Below are 16,811 nucleotides of genomic sequence, written 5' to 3'. Positions count from 1 at the left end.
CAGAACATAAGTTTTTAATTTTAATGAAATCCAGCTTATTAATTATTTCTTTCTGGGATCATGACTTTGGTGTTGTATCTAAAAAGTCATCACTATACACATGGTCATCTAGGTTTTCTCCTATGTTATCTTCTAGGAGTTTTATGGTTTTTCATTTTACATTTAGGTCTGCAGTTCATGAATTCATAAATTTTGTGAAGAGAATAAGGTCTGTGTCCAGATTTATTTTTTTGCTTGTGGATGTCTAGTTTTAACAAAAATTAAAAAAATTCTTTTGGAAAACTGTTTTTACTTGTCCAATTATCATGTGGAAAACTTTATATTATGATCTATGAGATACATGTATCCTAGAAATCAGAGTAAAATATATAATTATTCCAAATAACTTTATGTGCTTTATTTAATGGACAGTTAAATTATTTAACCCTATTTTTCCTTTTAGTTGTCAAGAAATTTAAAAGAATAATTTTGTATCATATTTCCATTTAGTACAACTTTGCTAATACATGATGAACATTGAAAAAGGGAAGAAACTATTCTGGGTGTTTCAGAGGAGACAGAGTTAGTGGCCCAATCAGTGTTTTAGACACTGTTGGGGAAAAGAGAGGCTAAGACAGGTGAACAAATAAGGTTGAGTTGCTGCTGCTGCTGCTAAGTCGCTTCAGTCATGTCCAACTCTGTGCGACCCCAGAGACGGCAGCCCACCAGGCTCCCCCGTCCCTGGGATTCTCCAGGCAAGAACACTGGAGTGGGTTGCCATTTCCTTCTCCAATGCATGAAAGTGAAAAGTGAAAGTGAAAGTGAAGTCGCTCAGTCATGTCTGACTCTTCGCAACCCCATGGACTGCAGCCTACCAGGCTCCTCCATCCATGGGATTTTCCAGGCAAGAGTACTGGAGTGGGGTGCCATTGCCTTCTCCGGAAAATATTGCTAGTGGTTCTTAAAAACTGACTTAAGAGGAGGGCAAGGAAGAAAATAAAATATCTAGATCTGAGACTCTGCAGTGTGTATGAATAAGATTAGCATTTTCCCTTGGCTTCTATTGAAGATTTGGAGAAGGGGAAAAAGTAGTTCAGATAGAAAAAATAAATAAATAAATGAATAATACAGGAATTATTAAGTGGTCTTATTTGGTTGGAGCAAAAATGCTTGCTATTATAAAATGTGAACTAAACATGGACAAGTAGGTTTTTCTTTACTTAGTGCATGGTTATGAAAGCTATGGTGAAGAATTTCAGTTATTAATTCATACCATTCATTTTCTTATCGTTCTGATGAAATGTATTCCATATGTTAATTTAGGAAATGTCTAGTAGTTGTGTTTCCTGATTTAAATTTAAATTTTAAATGATTTAAATTGCCTCTCATTTTGATGAGAGCAAAGTATAAGCAACACAATGTGTAAATGTTGGTAAGAAAAAGACTCTAATAACATTCATTTTAAAAATATTATTTAAAACAACTATCTGATGTAGAATAGAAAGAGAACAAAATGACAACTAAATTTGTCTAGAGGCTATATGTGGGGTTTCAGTATTTTATTTATTCATCATGAAAATCTGTTTTTCTGACATTTTTATCAGACTTTATCAGTCTTATAAGACATGTTTTAGAGCCTAGATAAATGTTTCCCAGAGACCCACAGCTCAAATTCTGATTGAAAGGCTGAACTTTAACCTTCATTTTCTTTCCATGTTAATGTGCCTTAACCAACATAACCTAGTGATTAACATGCCTAATTTTCTCAGTTAAGCCAATTGTTCTGACACAAAGTTGATGCACTTTCATATAAATGTAACATAATTAATACATATTCAGATTTTAAATAAATACATAAAACAAACTAGGAGAGAAAAATATAGAATAGGCAATCCATTTTGTTTTCAACTCAAGAGTGTTGAATATAGATACAATTTGTCAACAAAGTCAACTGATGCAAAATCGAAACTTGGATGATGGCTGTATTTAACATTTCAATATTTGAAAAATTTCAAAACAGATCATTTTGAGACTGGAAGCTGCAAAGGAACAGTTTCTGTACCTATCGAGGCTGCTGTGTGATTGTTCTCTGCAGTTGTTGATTGACTACATTTGTTGTTGTTGTTCAGTCTCTAAGTCGTTGTCCAGCCCCTTGCTACCCCGTGAACTGCAGCACACCAGGCTTCCCTGTCCTTCACTATGTCCTGGTGGAGTTTGCTCAGACTCATGTCCATTGAGTTGCTGATATACCATCCAACCATTTCGTCCTTGGTCGACCCTTTCTCCTCTTCCCAGCATCAGGGTCTTTTCAGATGAGTTGTATCTTCGCATCAGATGGCCAAAGTATTGAAGCTCCAGCTTCAGCATCAGTCCTTCCAATGAATATTCAGAGTTGATTTCCTTTAGGATTGACAGGTTTGATCTCCACACAGTCCAAGGGACTCTCAAGAATCTTTTCTAGTGCCGCAGTTCAAAAGCATCAATTCTTTGGTCCTCAGCCTTCGTTGGGGCTTCTCAGGTGGCACTAGTGATAAAGAACTCACCTGCCAATGCAGAAACCACGGGTTCACTCCCTGGATTGGGAATATCCCCTGGAGGAGGGCATGGCATTCCAGTCCAGTATTCTTGTCTGGGGAATTCCATAGACAGAGGATCCTGGTGGGCTACAGTCCACAGAGTCACAAAGAGTTTATGGACATTCTATCATTTAGCAAATTTCAGACTTCAGGGCCACATACCTAGAAAGTATGTGGGAATTTGTTGTTCTTTGAACTGTAGAGGATATAGCTTGCTTCTCTTTTAAAAGTTCCATTCTATTCACCAGGACGAAGTAAGATAATTGACATTAGCTCTTCCCATACCTATGACTAAAAATAAAAAGTCCCTCAAGGTAGTATATACATCATGACTGAAATACTCAGTTCCTTCTGTGCATTTATTTACATTTCAATGCAGAATGAAACAAGACTTATTCTCTAGAAGTGGTGGATGGAAGGAAACCAGCTCTCCACCATCACATTCCAGTTCATCACCTTCAAGGATGACTGGGTACTTCAGAATAAAGCTCAGCTCCTTATACTGACATTGACTGTTCTCCATGTTCTGTCTTCATCTGTTCATTCTAATATTATTCCCACCACAGTTTCCCACATACTTAGTATAGAACCTAAATGGAAATATTTCTTTCCCCAAATATCATTGTATCTTTTGGGTAAGTGGTTATAAACATGAATGACTGGGACCTTACTCTTATGGAACTTACCTTTAATCTTCTGGATGCATAAAGCAGATCTTACAAGGCTTCCCAGCCTATGCATATAAAAGGTACCACTCTAGTAGTGATAATAGTCACATTACCCATGTTTTTTTAGCTAGCAGACTGTTGTGATGCCTTCAGTCTTCTGGTTTTTTTTTTTTTAATTTATTTTTTTATTGAGGGATAATTGCTTTACAGAATTTTGCCATTTTCTGTCAAACCTCAACATGAAATAGCCACAGGTATACACATATCCCCTCCCTCACATCTCCCTCCCCATTCCACCCCTCTAGGTTGATACAGAGCCCCTATTTGAGTTTCCTGAGACACACAGCAAATTCCTATTGGATACTTATTCTAAATATGGTAATGTAAATTTCCATGTTACTTTTTCCATACATCTCACCCTCCCCTCCACTCTCTCTGTGTTCATAAGTCTATTCTCTATGTTTGTTTATGTTTCTTCATTGCTGCCCTGTAAATAAGTTCTTTGGTACCATTCTTCTAGATTCTGTATATATGTGTTTGAATATGATATTTATCTTTTTCTTTCTGACTCACTTCACTCTGTATAATAGGTTCTAGGTTCATCCACCTCATCAGAACTGACTCAAATGCATTCCTTTTATGGCTGAGCAATATTCCATTGTGTGTAGGAACCACAACTTCATCTATTCATCTGTCGATGGACATGAAGGTTGCTTGAAATAGTGCTACAATGAACAATGGGATACATGTGTCTTTTTCATTTTGGTTTCCTCAGGGAATATGCTTAGGAGTGGGATTCCTGGGATTTGATGGTTTTATTCCTAGATTTTAAGGAATCTCCATACCATCTTCCATAGTGGCTGTATCAATTTACATTTCCACCAACAGTGCAAGAGTATTCACTTTTCTCCACACTCTCCACAGCATTTATTGTTTTCGACCTTTTGATGATGGCCATTCTGACTGGTGTGAGGGGATATCTCATTGTGGTTTTGATTTGCATTTCTCTAATAATGAGCAGGAGAAGCAATGGCACCCCACTCCAGTACTCTTGCCTGGAAAATCCCATGGGTGGAGGAGCCTGGTAGGCTGTAGTCCATGGGGTCGCTAAGAGTCAGACACGACTGAGGGACTTCACTTTCACTTTTCACTTTCATGCATTGGAGAAGGAAATGGCAACCCACTCCAGTGTTCTTGCCTGGAGAATCCCAGGGACGGGGGAGCCTGATGGGCTTCCATCTATGGGGTTGCACAGAGTCAGACATGACTGAAGCGACTTAGCAGCAGCAGCAATAATGAGCAATGTTGAGCATCTTTTCATGTGTTTGTTAGCCATCTGTATGTCTTCTTTGGAGAAATGTCTGTTTAGGTCTTTTTTCCCACTTTTTGATTGGGTTGTTTGTTTTTCTGGAATTGATTTGTATGAGCTGCTTGTATATTTTGGAAATTAATCCTTTGTCAGTTGTTTCATTTGCTATTATTTTCCCACATTCTGAGGGTTATCTTTTCACCTTGCTTATAGATTCCTTTGCTGTGCAAAAAGTCTTAAGCTTAATCAGGTCCCACTTGTTTACTTTTGTTTTCATTTCCATTACTCTAGGAGGTGGGTCATAGAGGATCTTGCTTTGATTTATTTCATCAAGTGGTCTGCCTATGTTTTCCTCTAAGAGTTTTATAGTTTCTGGTCTTGCATTTAGGTCTTTAATCCATTTTGAGTTTATCTTTGTGTATGGTGTTAGGAAGTGTTCTAGTTTCATTCTTTTACAGGTGGTTGACCAGTTTTCCCAGCGCCACTTCTTAAAGAGATTGTCTTTTCTCCATTGCATATTCTTGCTTCCTTTGTCAAAGATAAGGTACCCATAGCTGTATGGGTTTATTTCTGGGCTTTCTATCTTGTTCCATTGGTCTGTATTTATGTTTTTGTGCCAATACCATACTGTCTTGATGACTGTAGCTTTGTAGCATAGTCTGAAGTCAGGAAGGTTGACTCCTCCAGCTCCATTCTTTCTCAAGACTGCTTTGGCTATTTAGGGTCTTTTGTATTCCTGAATTGTGAAATTTTTTGTTCTGGTTCTATGAAAAATGCCATTGGTAATTTGATAAGGATTACATTGAATCTGTGGTTTGCATTTGGTAATATAGTCATTTTCACAATATTGATTCTTCTTACCCAGGAACATGGAACATCTCTCCATCTGTTTATGTCATCTTTGATTTCTTTCATTAGTGTCTTATAATTTTCTGTGTACAGTTCTTTTGTCTCCTTAGGTAAGTTTATTCCTAGATATTTAATTCTTTTTGTTGCAATGGTGAATGGGATTGATTCTTGTTTGAAGTGGGTTCTTATAGTCAGCATATGTATGGGTCTTGTTTTTGTATCTATTCAGCCAGTCTGTGTCTTTTGGTTGGAGCATTTAATCCATTTACATTTAAAGTAATTATTGATATATATCTCCCTATTGCCATTTTCTTAATTGTTTGGGGTTGATTTTGTAGATCTTTTTTCTTCTTTTGTGTTTCTTTATTATATAATTCCCTTTAACATTTGGTGTAAAATTGGTTTGGTGGTACTGAATTCTCTTAACTTTTGATTGTCTGAAAAACTTTTTTTATTTCTCCATCAATTTTGAATGAGATGCTTGCCAGGTACAGTAATCTTGGTTGTAGATTTTCTCCTTTCAGTACTTTAAATATATCCTGCCATTCCCTTCTGGCCTGCAGAGTTTCTGCTGAAAGATCAGCTGTTAAGCCTATGGGGTTTCCCTTGTATGTTACTTGTTGCTTTTCCCTTGCTGCTTTTAATATTCTTTCTTTGTGTTTACTCTCTGTTAGTTTGATTAGCATGTGTCTTAGTGTGTTTCTTCTCGGGTTTATCCTATATGGGACTCTTTGAGCCTCTTGGACTTGATTGACTATTTCCTTTTCCATGTTGGGGAAATGTTCAACTCTAATCTCTTCACAAATTTTCTCATACCCTTTCTTTTTCTCTTCCTCTTCTGGGACCCTTATAATTTGAATGTTGGTGTTTGATATTGTCCCAGAGGTCTCTGAGACTATCCTAAGTTCTTTTCATTCTTTTTACTTTATTCTGCTCTTCAGAAGTTATTTCCACCATTTTATCTTCTAGCTCACTGATTTGTTCTTCTGCTTCAGATATTCTTCTGTTGATTCCTTCTAGAGTATTTTTAATTTCAGTAATTGTATTGTTTGTCCCTGTATGTTTATACATTAATTCTTCTAGGTCTTTGTTAATTGATCTTGCATTTCCTCCATTTTGTTTTCAAGGTTTGTGATCATGTTTACTATCATTATTCTGAATTATTTTTCAGGTAGTTTGCCTATTTCCTCTTCATTTATTTGGACCTCCATGTTTCTAGTTTGTTCCTTCATTTGTGTAGTATTTCTCTGCCTTTTCATTATTTTTTAAACTTATTTTGTTTTAGGTCTCCTTTTCCCAAGCTTCAAGGTTGAATTTTTTCTCCCTTTTGGTTTCTGCCCTCCTAAGGTTGGTCCAGTGGTTTATGTAAGCTTCTTATAGGATGAGATTTGTGCTGAGTTTTTGTTTGTTTTTCCTCTTATGGGCAAGGCTGAGTGGGGTGGTAATCCTGTCTGCTGATGATTGGGTTTGTATTTTTGTTTTGTTTATTGTTTAGATGAGGCATTGTGCACAGGGAGCTACTGGTGGTTGGGTAATACCAGGTCTTGTATTCAGGTGGTTTGCTTTGTAGTGAGTTCTCACTATTTGATCTGCCTGGAATGCAGGAAATCCGGATTCGATCCTTGGGTCAGGAAGATACCCTGGAGAAGGAAATGGCAACCCACTCCAGTACTCTTGCCTGGAGAATCCCATGAAGGGAGGAGCCTGGTAGGCTACAGTCCATGGGGTCACAGAGTAGGACACGACTGAGTGACTTCACTTTCACTTTCAGAGCATTGGAGAAGGAAATGGCAACCCACTCCAGTGTTCTTGCCTGGAGAGTCCCAGGGACAGGGGAGTCTTGTGGGCTGCCATCTATGGAGTCGCACAGAGTCAGACACAACTGAAACGACTTAGCAGCAGCAGCAGCAGCAGGGTTAGTTCTCTGATAGTATAGGATCTTGTAGTCAGTGTTCCCACTCCAAAGACTCAGGGCTTGTCTCGAGTTTTGCGTGATTCTATATTTTCTTTTCCACTAGTCAGATACTCCTGTCTGTTCTTACCTGGTGTCCTGCATGCACTTCTATGTCTGAAGGTGTATTTATGATGTATCTGTAGAGAGAGATGTACTCCACATCCACCTACTCCTCTGCCATCTTGTTCTTTTTTCTTCTCTAGTTTTATCTGAGGAATTCTAGAAGATTTTCTGACTCACAAATTGTCATTTTCACTATCATGTGATCCTGGCCATATTCTTTTTTGGATCCATTGTTGACTCCTCCAAAGCTTTAAATTATTCATGTGCCAAAACAGCATTGATTTTCCCAAGTCATTTGTGGTCCAAACATGAAAATATCCCTATTCCCAGGTCACACTTTTCCATGTAAGCATGGTAAGTCATGCTTACGAGTAAGGTAACTTACCAACACACATCTCATAGAATCCTTCATAATATAGTTCCTGTCTCCATATAGCTGAAGTGATAACCTTTTAACAGTAAGCAACAAAGATACTTTCACAAGAAATAAGCATATATATTTGAACAATATTAGAGATATTTAAAGTTATTCTGGGTTTTGGTTACAAGTGGTCTGTTCATCTTTTAAATCTAGTATGTTAGTGTGTCAGACAACTTATTTCATTTTTCTTACATAGTTTGAGAACCACTATAGAACCAAACTCTGAAAGACTACCCTGCGTTGAGAGGATTCAGTAGACTGTGTATGAAATTATTTGAATATAGTAGACTCTTAATAAAGTAAAATGGTCATATATGAGATTTTATCTTAAAGTCCAAGGCACCAGTCAGGGAGATGAATTTTTGAAGTATTTGCAGGCTTCTATGCCAGCCCAGCTTCCTTCATCTCCACCTAAGACAATATGAGAGCCCAAGCTGGCTCCTTCCTGCCCCTTCAGTCCCAATTCCTCAAGTGAAGTGGTGCAAAAAAATTTCTGTTGATTCATTCTAACTGTCCAAGGAAGTTCAAAACACAGCAGTAAGCAGAGACTTGGCCATAGCTAGTACCTTTGTTTGTTTGTTTGTTTTTACATACATAACTTTTTATGCTTTCTAGCTTGAGATTCGTTAGGAAAAACAATTGGATTTTGTTCATCACTGTATCTCCAGGGATGCCTTGCACATAGCACACACTTGAAGAATGATTGTTGAGTTGAATCCTTTTGGCCATATTATGCTCACTAAATCCAATTGTCTTAAATTAATCATCACTATGTATATTTTTTTATCTAACCTCTTATTACTTCTGAAAGTATATCAACTCATACATAATTCCAAAACATAAAGCTGATGACTTTTTGTTTTATGATAATTTTTATACTCTTTAATCAAATGTATGTTGCATAGACACTGCCTTAAAAGCAGCTACTGAAACACAGTATTATGTTACGAGTCCATCTGAAAGAAAAACAATTATATTACTGTAACTCACCTGATATTGGATAAGGAATGATTAAACCATCAGTTCCCTGGAGCTGCTTCTGAACTACTGTTGCTGTACTACAGAGGAAGTATTATGGTGGCTATATTTTGCACAATGAGGGGATTCATTTATGGAGGGAACTCTTCCAAGCAAATTAGCTTTAAAATAGCATTCTCATCAGAAGTAGTAAACCTACAAGAGAGTGCAGCCAGCAAAGGAAACAGACTCGGGATTCTCAGGGAAACAGAAAGCTGAAGCCTCACAGTCTTTGCAACATTTTGCAGAATATATTGGAAAGAAGTGAAACTTCCAGCAGACAGCAAAACATACAACTTTTGCATTTAAAGTAGGTACTTTGAGACTAGGCATTAAAAAGAAAAATTAGACTTGGTAAGAGTTACTCTGAGTTGGGACAAAGGAAGCTTCATTCACATGAAAGATCCTCTCAACTTAAATGAAAATATTGATGGCCACTCTGGTCACATGTTATCCTCCTCTGTTTATTGACGAAGAATTGGAGAATGGTCTCAGAAAACCAGGCATGTATTTTAGAACATTCCATATTGTAAAAGAAGAGAAGGGGTTGACAGAGTATGAGATGATTGGATGACATCACTACTTCAATGAACATGAGTTTGAGCAAGCTCTGGGAGATGATGAAGGACAGAGAAGCCTGGCGAGCTGTAGTCCATGCAGTCGCAGAGTCAGACATGACTGAGCGACTGAACAACAGCAACATATGGTAAACTACATATGTTCCTCATTATATTGTTCATTTAGATCCTCATCACGATGGTGTGATCACTGACTGAGAGCCAGACATCCTGGAATGTGAAGTCAAGTGGGCCTTAGAAAGCATCACTACAAACAGAGCTAGTGGAGGTGATGGAATTCCAGTTGAGCTACTCCAAATCCTGAAAGATGATGCTGTGAAAGTGCTGCACTCAATATGCCAGCAAATTTGGAAAACTCAGCAGTGGCCACAGGACTGGAAAAGGTCAGTTTTCATTCCAATCCCAAAGAAAGGCAATGCCAAAGAATGCTCAAACTACCCCACAATTGCACTCATTTCACACGCTAGTAAAGTAATGCTCAAAATTCTCCAAACCAGGCTTCAGCAATATGTGAACCGTGAACTTTCCTGATGTTCAAGCTGGTTTTAGAAAAGGCAGAGGAACCAGAGATCAAATTGCCAACATCCGCTGGATCATCGAAAAAGCAAGAGAGTTCCAGAAAAACATCTATTTCTGCTTTCTTGACTATGCCAAAGCCTTTGACTGTGTGGATCACAATAAACTGTGGAAAATTCTGAAAGAGATGGGAATGCCAGACCACCTGATCTGCCTCTTGAGAAATTTGTATGCACGTCAGGAAGAAACAGTTAGAACTGGACATGGAACAACAGACTGGTTCCAAATAGAAAAAGGAGTTCGTCAAGGCTGTATATTGTCACCCTGCTTATTTAACTTATATGCAGAGTACATCATGAGAAATGCTGGGCTGGAAGAAGCACAAGCTGGAATCAAGATTGCCAGGAGAAATATCAATAACCTCAGATATGCAGATGACACCACCCTTATGGCAGAGAGTGAAGAGGAACTAAAAAGCCTCTTGATGAAAGTCAAAGTGGAGAGTGAAAAAGTTGGCTTAAAGCTCAACATTCAGAAAACGAAGATCATGGCATCTGGTCCCACCACTTCATGGGAAATAGATGGGGAAACAGTGGAAACAGTGTCAGACTTTATTTTTCTGGGCTCCAAAATCACTACAGATGGTGATTGCAGCCATGAAATTAAAAGACGCTTACTCCTTGGATGGAAAGTTATGACCAACCTAGATAGCATATTGAAAAGCAGAGACATTACTTTGCCAACAAAGGTTTGTCTAGTCAAGGCTATGGTTTTTCCTGTGGTCATGTATGGATGTGAGAGTTGGACTGTGAAGAAGGCTGAGCGCCGAAGAATTGATGCTTTTGAACTGTGGTGTTGGAGAAGACTCTTGAGAGTCCCTTGGACTGCAAGGAGATCCAACCAGTCCATTCTGAAGGAGATTAGCCCTGGGATTTCTTTGGAAGGAATGATGCTAAAGATGAAACTCCAGTATTTTGGCCACCTCATGCAAAGAGTTGACTCATTGGAAAAGACTCTGATGCTGGGAGGGATTGGGGGCAGGAGGAGAAGGGGACGACAGAGGATGAGATGGCTGGATGGCATCACTGACTCGATGGACGTGAGTCTGAGTGAACTCCGGGGGTTGGTGAGGGACAGGGAGGCCTGGCGTGCTGCGATTCATGGGGTCGCAAAGATTCAGACACGACTGAGCAACTGATCTGATCTGATCTGATAGTGTCCCTCATATAGAGTTCATTTTTCTTAATGAATCCTTTTGTTGCCTGCATAAGGCCCTAAGGTGACAAACACCTTTGCTTATTATTATAAATATATAACAGATTAGAGCTATGGAAATTTCTAGTCAATATTAGTATGAGTGGTGTTAAACAATGCCCCTTAAAGAATTCTGTCTAAATGAGGCATCTTTCTTTCTGAATTCATTTTAGATGTACATAGGTTAAAAAAAAAAACCATTTTGAAATGAGTGTGAAGAAGCAGAAAATATAAAATTATTCCAAAAAGTCAAAAAGAAAAGTTATATAAGATATAACCCAGAGGGAGTGTGCTGTGGAGAAACTCTGAGAGGGAAGCAAAATTGAATTCTAGTCTTGGCTCATCTCTAACTAATTCTTTGGCCTTGGTTAAATTCCTCAGTCCATTGTGAATCCTTGTTTATCCCTTAAAGGTCAGAACAGACCACTATTGTGAGCACACTTTTCACCTTGAAAGCCATACTGTATAACTTTCTGGTTGTCATTGGCACCAGTTCTTTCCCATTCTCAGGGCTCAGAAAGGTGCACAGATGACCCACACACTATTGTCATATCTGAGCTAATTCAATCAGCTGCTCCTGACTAATATCATCTTACCTTGGTCCTCCACTGAGCACCACCCCATATGAGGTTAAATAAGGGAAGGTACACTTTTAAAAATAAAACATTTTTGGCTTCATATGGTACCTTTGAGCCTTTAGCTGGTCTCCTGATGCCTGTTTTGAAATTGTTAAAAAAAAAAAAATGCATTTTGAGATAGAAATACACTAGTGAGACTTTGAAAAGGACCACTATTTGAATGATGATTCATAATTCTAAGAATATAGAATTAGTAGTGTTTCCCAAATAAGTAAACAAGAATTATCTTAAAATATTTTTTGCTTGTACATTAAAATGTATTCAGCTGTGTGCTCTGTAAAAACACTTTTTCTTCCTAGAATAAAGACTTACTTCCCTCCCGTCCCCACCCCCCCCCACCCCAAGTAGACCCTAGATACTAACTTATTTGGATATTTTACCTATAAAACTAAAAGTTAGGTGTCTGGATATTTTAAACATGTTCATAAATATTTAAATTTAGGCTGTCAATAAAAAATTAAAAGCTTTTGACATAGAGATGTAGATGCAACATCACATAGCTGAGGAAGAACAGACTAAAAGATAATCTAATGTAAATATTTTATGTTATAAATGGGAAAACCCAGGATGAGAAAAAAAAATTCTGATGTCCTCCCTTAAGGCTTTTTATACTCAGTACCTCAAAAGTGTTGGTCTTTTGACTTAGCGAACATTTTTTAAAGTTTAACATAATTACAGTTATTTCAAAGAACATTTGTTATATAACCTCAACTAACTGAAACAGATTTGAGAATCAGTAATTTAAAAAACTGGAATCAAAAGGTACAAATTTCCAATTATAAATAAGTCCTGGGAATGTAATGTACGGAATGATGACTACAGTTTATAATACTGTATTGCCTACTTGAAAGTTCCTAAGAGAGTAGATCTTACATGTTCTCATCCCAAGAAAAAAAAAATTGTAACTATGAATGGTGACTGATGTTAATTAGACTATTGTGGTGATCACTTGGCAATGTATGCAAATATTGATCATTATGATTTACACTTGAAGCAAATGTAATATGTCAACTACACATCAATTAAAAAATGCAAACGAGTACAGCCACTATGGAGAACAGTGTGGAGATTCCTTAAAAAACTGAAAATAGAACTGCCTTATGATCCAGCAGTCCCACTGCTGGGCATACACACTGAGGAAACCAGAAGGGAAAGAGACACGTGTACCCCAATGTTCATCGCAGCACTGTTTATAATAGCCAGGACATGGAAGCAACCTAGATGTCCATCAGCAGATGAATGGATAAGAAAGCTGTGGTACATATACACAATGGAGTACTACTCAGCCATTAAAAAGAACACATTTGAATCAGTTCTAATGAGGTGGATGAAACTGGAGCCTATTATACAGAGTGAAGTAAGCCAGAAAGAAAAACACCAATACAGTATACTAACGCATATATATGGAATTTAGAAAGATGGTAACAATAACCCTGTGTATGAGACAGCAAAAGAGTCACTGATGTATAGAACAGTCTTATGGACTCTGTTGGAGAGGGAGAGGGTGGGAAGATTTGAGAGAATGGCATTGAAACATGTGTAATATCATGTATGAAACGAGTTGCCAGTCCAGGTTCGATGCACGATACTGGATGCTTGGGGCTGGTGCACTGGGACGACCCAGAGGGATGGTGTGGAGAGGGAGGAGGGAGGAGGGTTCAGGATGGGGAGCGTATGTATACCTGTGGCGGATTCGTTTTGATGTTTGGCAAAACTAATACAGTGTTTCAGGTTTAAAAATAAAATAAAATTAAAAAAAAATGTAGTGCAAAGGACCCTAATGAACTAAAATCAGCTCATTAAATACTAACATTAAACTGCTTCACTTAATCCATAGGTGATCTCTCAGTCCCTCCCTCAAAAAATATTTATAGTTGTTTCAGGCTGTTGTAATAATCTCACTTCTCATACTCTGCAATCATATTAGATTCAAAACAGCAAATACAGAAAGGTAAACTAAGCACATACTGAAAGAAAGGCATGCAGTGAGTGTGCAGAAGTGATTAAAAAAGAACAACTATTGCTCCTGCTTTCGTGGAGGAAATGAGAGCATCCAAAGGCGCAAGAATACTAATAGGATGCCTGTAGGATAGCTGCAGGAACCTGCAGAATGACAGGATGAAAGGGAAAAGGAAACTGTAGAGAAGTAGATGCAAAGTTCTAAGTAGCATCGTAGTCTCGGCTCTTTTAGCTTAATGTAACATTGCCCTGTATGTGTCAGGAGTTCCTAAGAACATTTTCCAAAACAATATTTTGTAGTATTTGACATTGTAAAGGATGGACTAGGCTATCAAGAAAACACTCAATAAATTCTGTCCTCTAAAAAGGCAGAAAAATGTGGGTTGTGGCAGACATCTCTAATAAGGTTCTCGTCCTGAGCCAGGTCTGAGTTTAAGATAGAGGTTCAAGGATATTTGGTTACGTCTGAGGAATGCTAGAGGAATCGCACAGTGTTGCACACTAAAAAGAGACCTCCTAAAATGGAGCCCTAAGCAAAGAAAGATGTAGCCACGTACAACATTGACTCGAAAATAAGCTTCACATGGCAAACTAGGTACCACTCTTAAGTCACTTCTTTGTATATTCCATTGCTCACTGCAAATTGCATAGCCACATCTAACTTGAAGGGGTGTGAAAGCACAGCACTACCTTATGCCTATAAAGAGGAGAGGCAGAAAGACTGGTAAACATCTGTACTTTGTCAGATAATTCCAAGTGTTAGTATAGTGTGGATGTAGAGAGAAAGCCTCATGTGGTGGCAAGAATGCAGACTAGAACTACTAATCTAGGAGACAATCTGGAAGCATATACTTAAATAAAGTGTGTATATTGTCCATCAGTTCTTCTAGGTGAAAGTGAAAAGGGTTAGTTGCTCAGTCATGTCCAACTCTTTGTAACCTCATGGACTGTAACCCACCAGCTCCTCTGTCCATGGGATTCTCCAGGTAAGAATACTGGACTGAGTTGCCATTCCCTTCTCCAGGGGATCTTCCTGACCCAGGGATTGAGCCCTGGTCTCCTGTACTACAGGCAGATTCTTTACTATCTGAGCCACTAGGAAGCTGGCACAGATAAATCCTCACACAGGGCCACAAGGGGATATGATCCCTCCTGTAAAGCTGTATTAGTTGAAAAGGTGATGAGTTGGCTGCCATCCATGTATCTATCACTGGCAGTGGATAGGCAAAATGCTGTGTTTACACATGCTGGGGCACCATGCAACAGTCAGAAACAACAGACTAGATGTACATACAGCAAACATGAAAGCATAGTGACAAGGTAAAAAAAAAAATTGTTGGACTATATGGTCCAAAATGACATTTGTTCAAAATAACAATATAAATTTAAAGACATAGTTACAAGATCAAAAGAATGTGCATTAAATACATTAGAATTATAAACTGTGAAGAGGGAATGGAAGTGAGTAATGGAGATGAAGGGATGTATATAGATATGAATAAATTTGAGGGGGACTTTGTGATGGAAGTGATTAAATCAATGGCCTGGAATTAAGATGCAACAAAACAAAATAAGCAAGCAAAATAAATAAAACTTGAAGTTATTTCAGCTAAGCTGTATAAAATCTCAATGCAAATATCATTATTTTAGGGTTCCTCTCTCTGTTGTAGGCTTTCCTGGGGCTTTGGCACAATGAATGTGCAGGCAGCCATCAATGAGGCCCTGGAAGAGCAGCAGTAAAGATTTTAATACTAAAAAACACCAGAATGGAATAACCAGTGGGATCCACACACCCCCACACCACCCCCAGAAGGGACTGGAGCTAAGGAAAGGGGAGAAGGCAAAGCCCATTTGGGGCTATAGGGGTAATGGCGTAGTGGTGTCACGATCTGGCAAAAATGTTGGGAGTCCGGTGGTGCAGGGTCGGGACAGCCAGTGAAGAAGCAGTCCCGGGGCAGGACATCAGGCACTTTCCAGCAGAGTTCAAGGAAGAGTGCAGCATCCACTAGAGCAGCATCAAGACTATGTTAAATGCTTCTGGAGATATCTGGAATTTAATATCAAAAACTACAGAATGTGTGGTTAGAACTATGGGACGTCAGCAGAAGGGGATAAAGGAGTCTTTAAAACTCAGATATCTCATTGTCCTGGGTAAATTTAGACTCTAAGTAGCTAATACAAAAATGTTGGTGGAAAAGGAATATATTTAAAGTAGCCAGAAAAATCCCCTTACATCAAATTTCTCATTTTATGACAACATTCTGATCATAAATTCAATTGGTTAAATGTTTCAATTAATTCATCCCAACCTTTTCAATGAGATGGGAAGGTGTGACGATTACAAGTCAAACTAACAGTCAGCGTGTTGGAGATTACACTGATGTTCTCTTTTCCTGAGAACATAAATATATGCAAGCTGAATATCTGTTTCCAGATAGCTCTTCAGAAAGGAAAGAGGTAGAGACAGCATCAGGAAACTTTGTCAGAAGAAAGAAAAAGAGAGATTGGATTAATTCATTCTGTATGTCAAAGATAATTAAGAAAGAATCTCAAAATCACACTGAGGCTGACATCTTCAGTGACACGAAGAATAGGTCCATTATTAACACTAAGATGGAATAAAGAAGAAAGGATACTTGGAGAAAAATAATATAATTACAGTTTTTGAAAAAAAAAATCATGAGTACCCAGGCTCAGAATATCCATAAATTGAGAAAATAATTGAAAACACAGGGAGAGATGTCAAAAGGGAAAGGTACTGCTTGGAAATGGTGATCTCAGTTCCTTGGATACTTTCTGCTGCCACAGATCCTGATACTGAAAGTTGGGGGATAATGTCTCCAATTTGCCAAATATGTAATTACATGTGTGATTAAATATATAATATACTCATCTACAAATTCAGTATTACAGGCTTAATGTATATATGGAGTAGTAGAGTGATGGGAGGAAAATGAGAAATGGTACAGAAGAAAAAGGATTTAACCATAGGTCAACTATTGGAGGTCCTTGAGCAAAGAGCTTTGCCTT

The sequence above is a fragment of the Bubalus bubalis genome, chromosome 4 (assembly GCF_019923935.1).
Source record: "Bubalus bubalis isolate 160015118507 breed Murrah chromosome 4, NDDB_SH_1, whole genome shotgun sequence".
Taxonomy (NCBI): domain Eukaryota; kingdom Metazoa; phylum Chordata; class Mammalia; order Artiodactyla; family Bovidae; genus Bubalus; species Bubalus bubalis.
Note: the sequence above shows the minus strand (reverse complement) of the source record.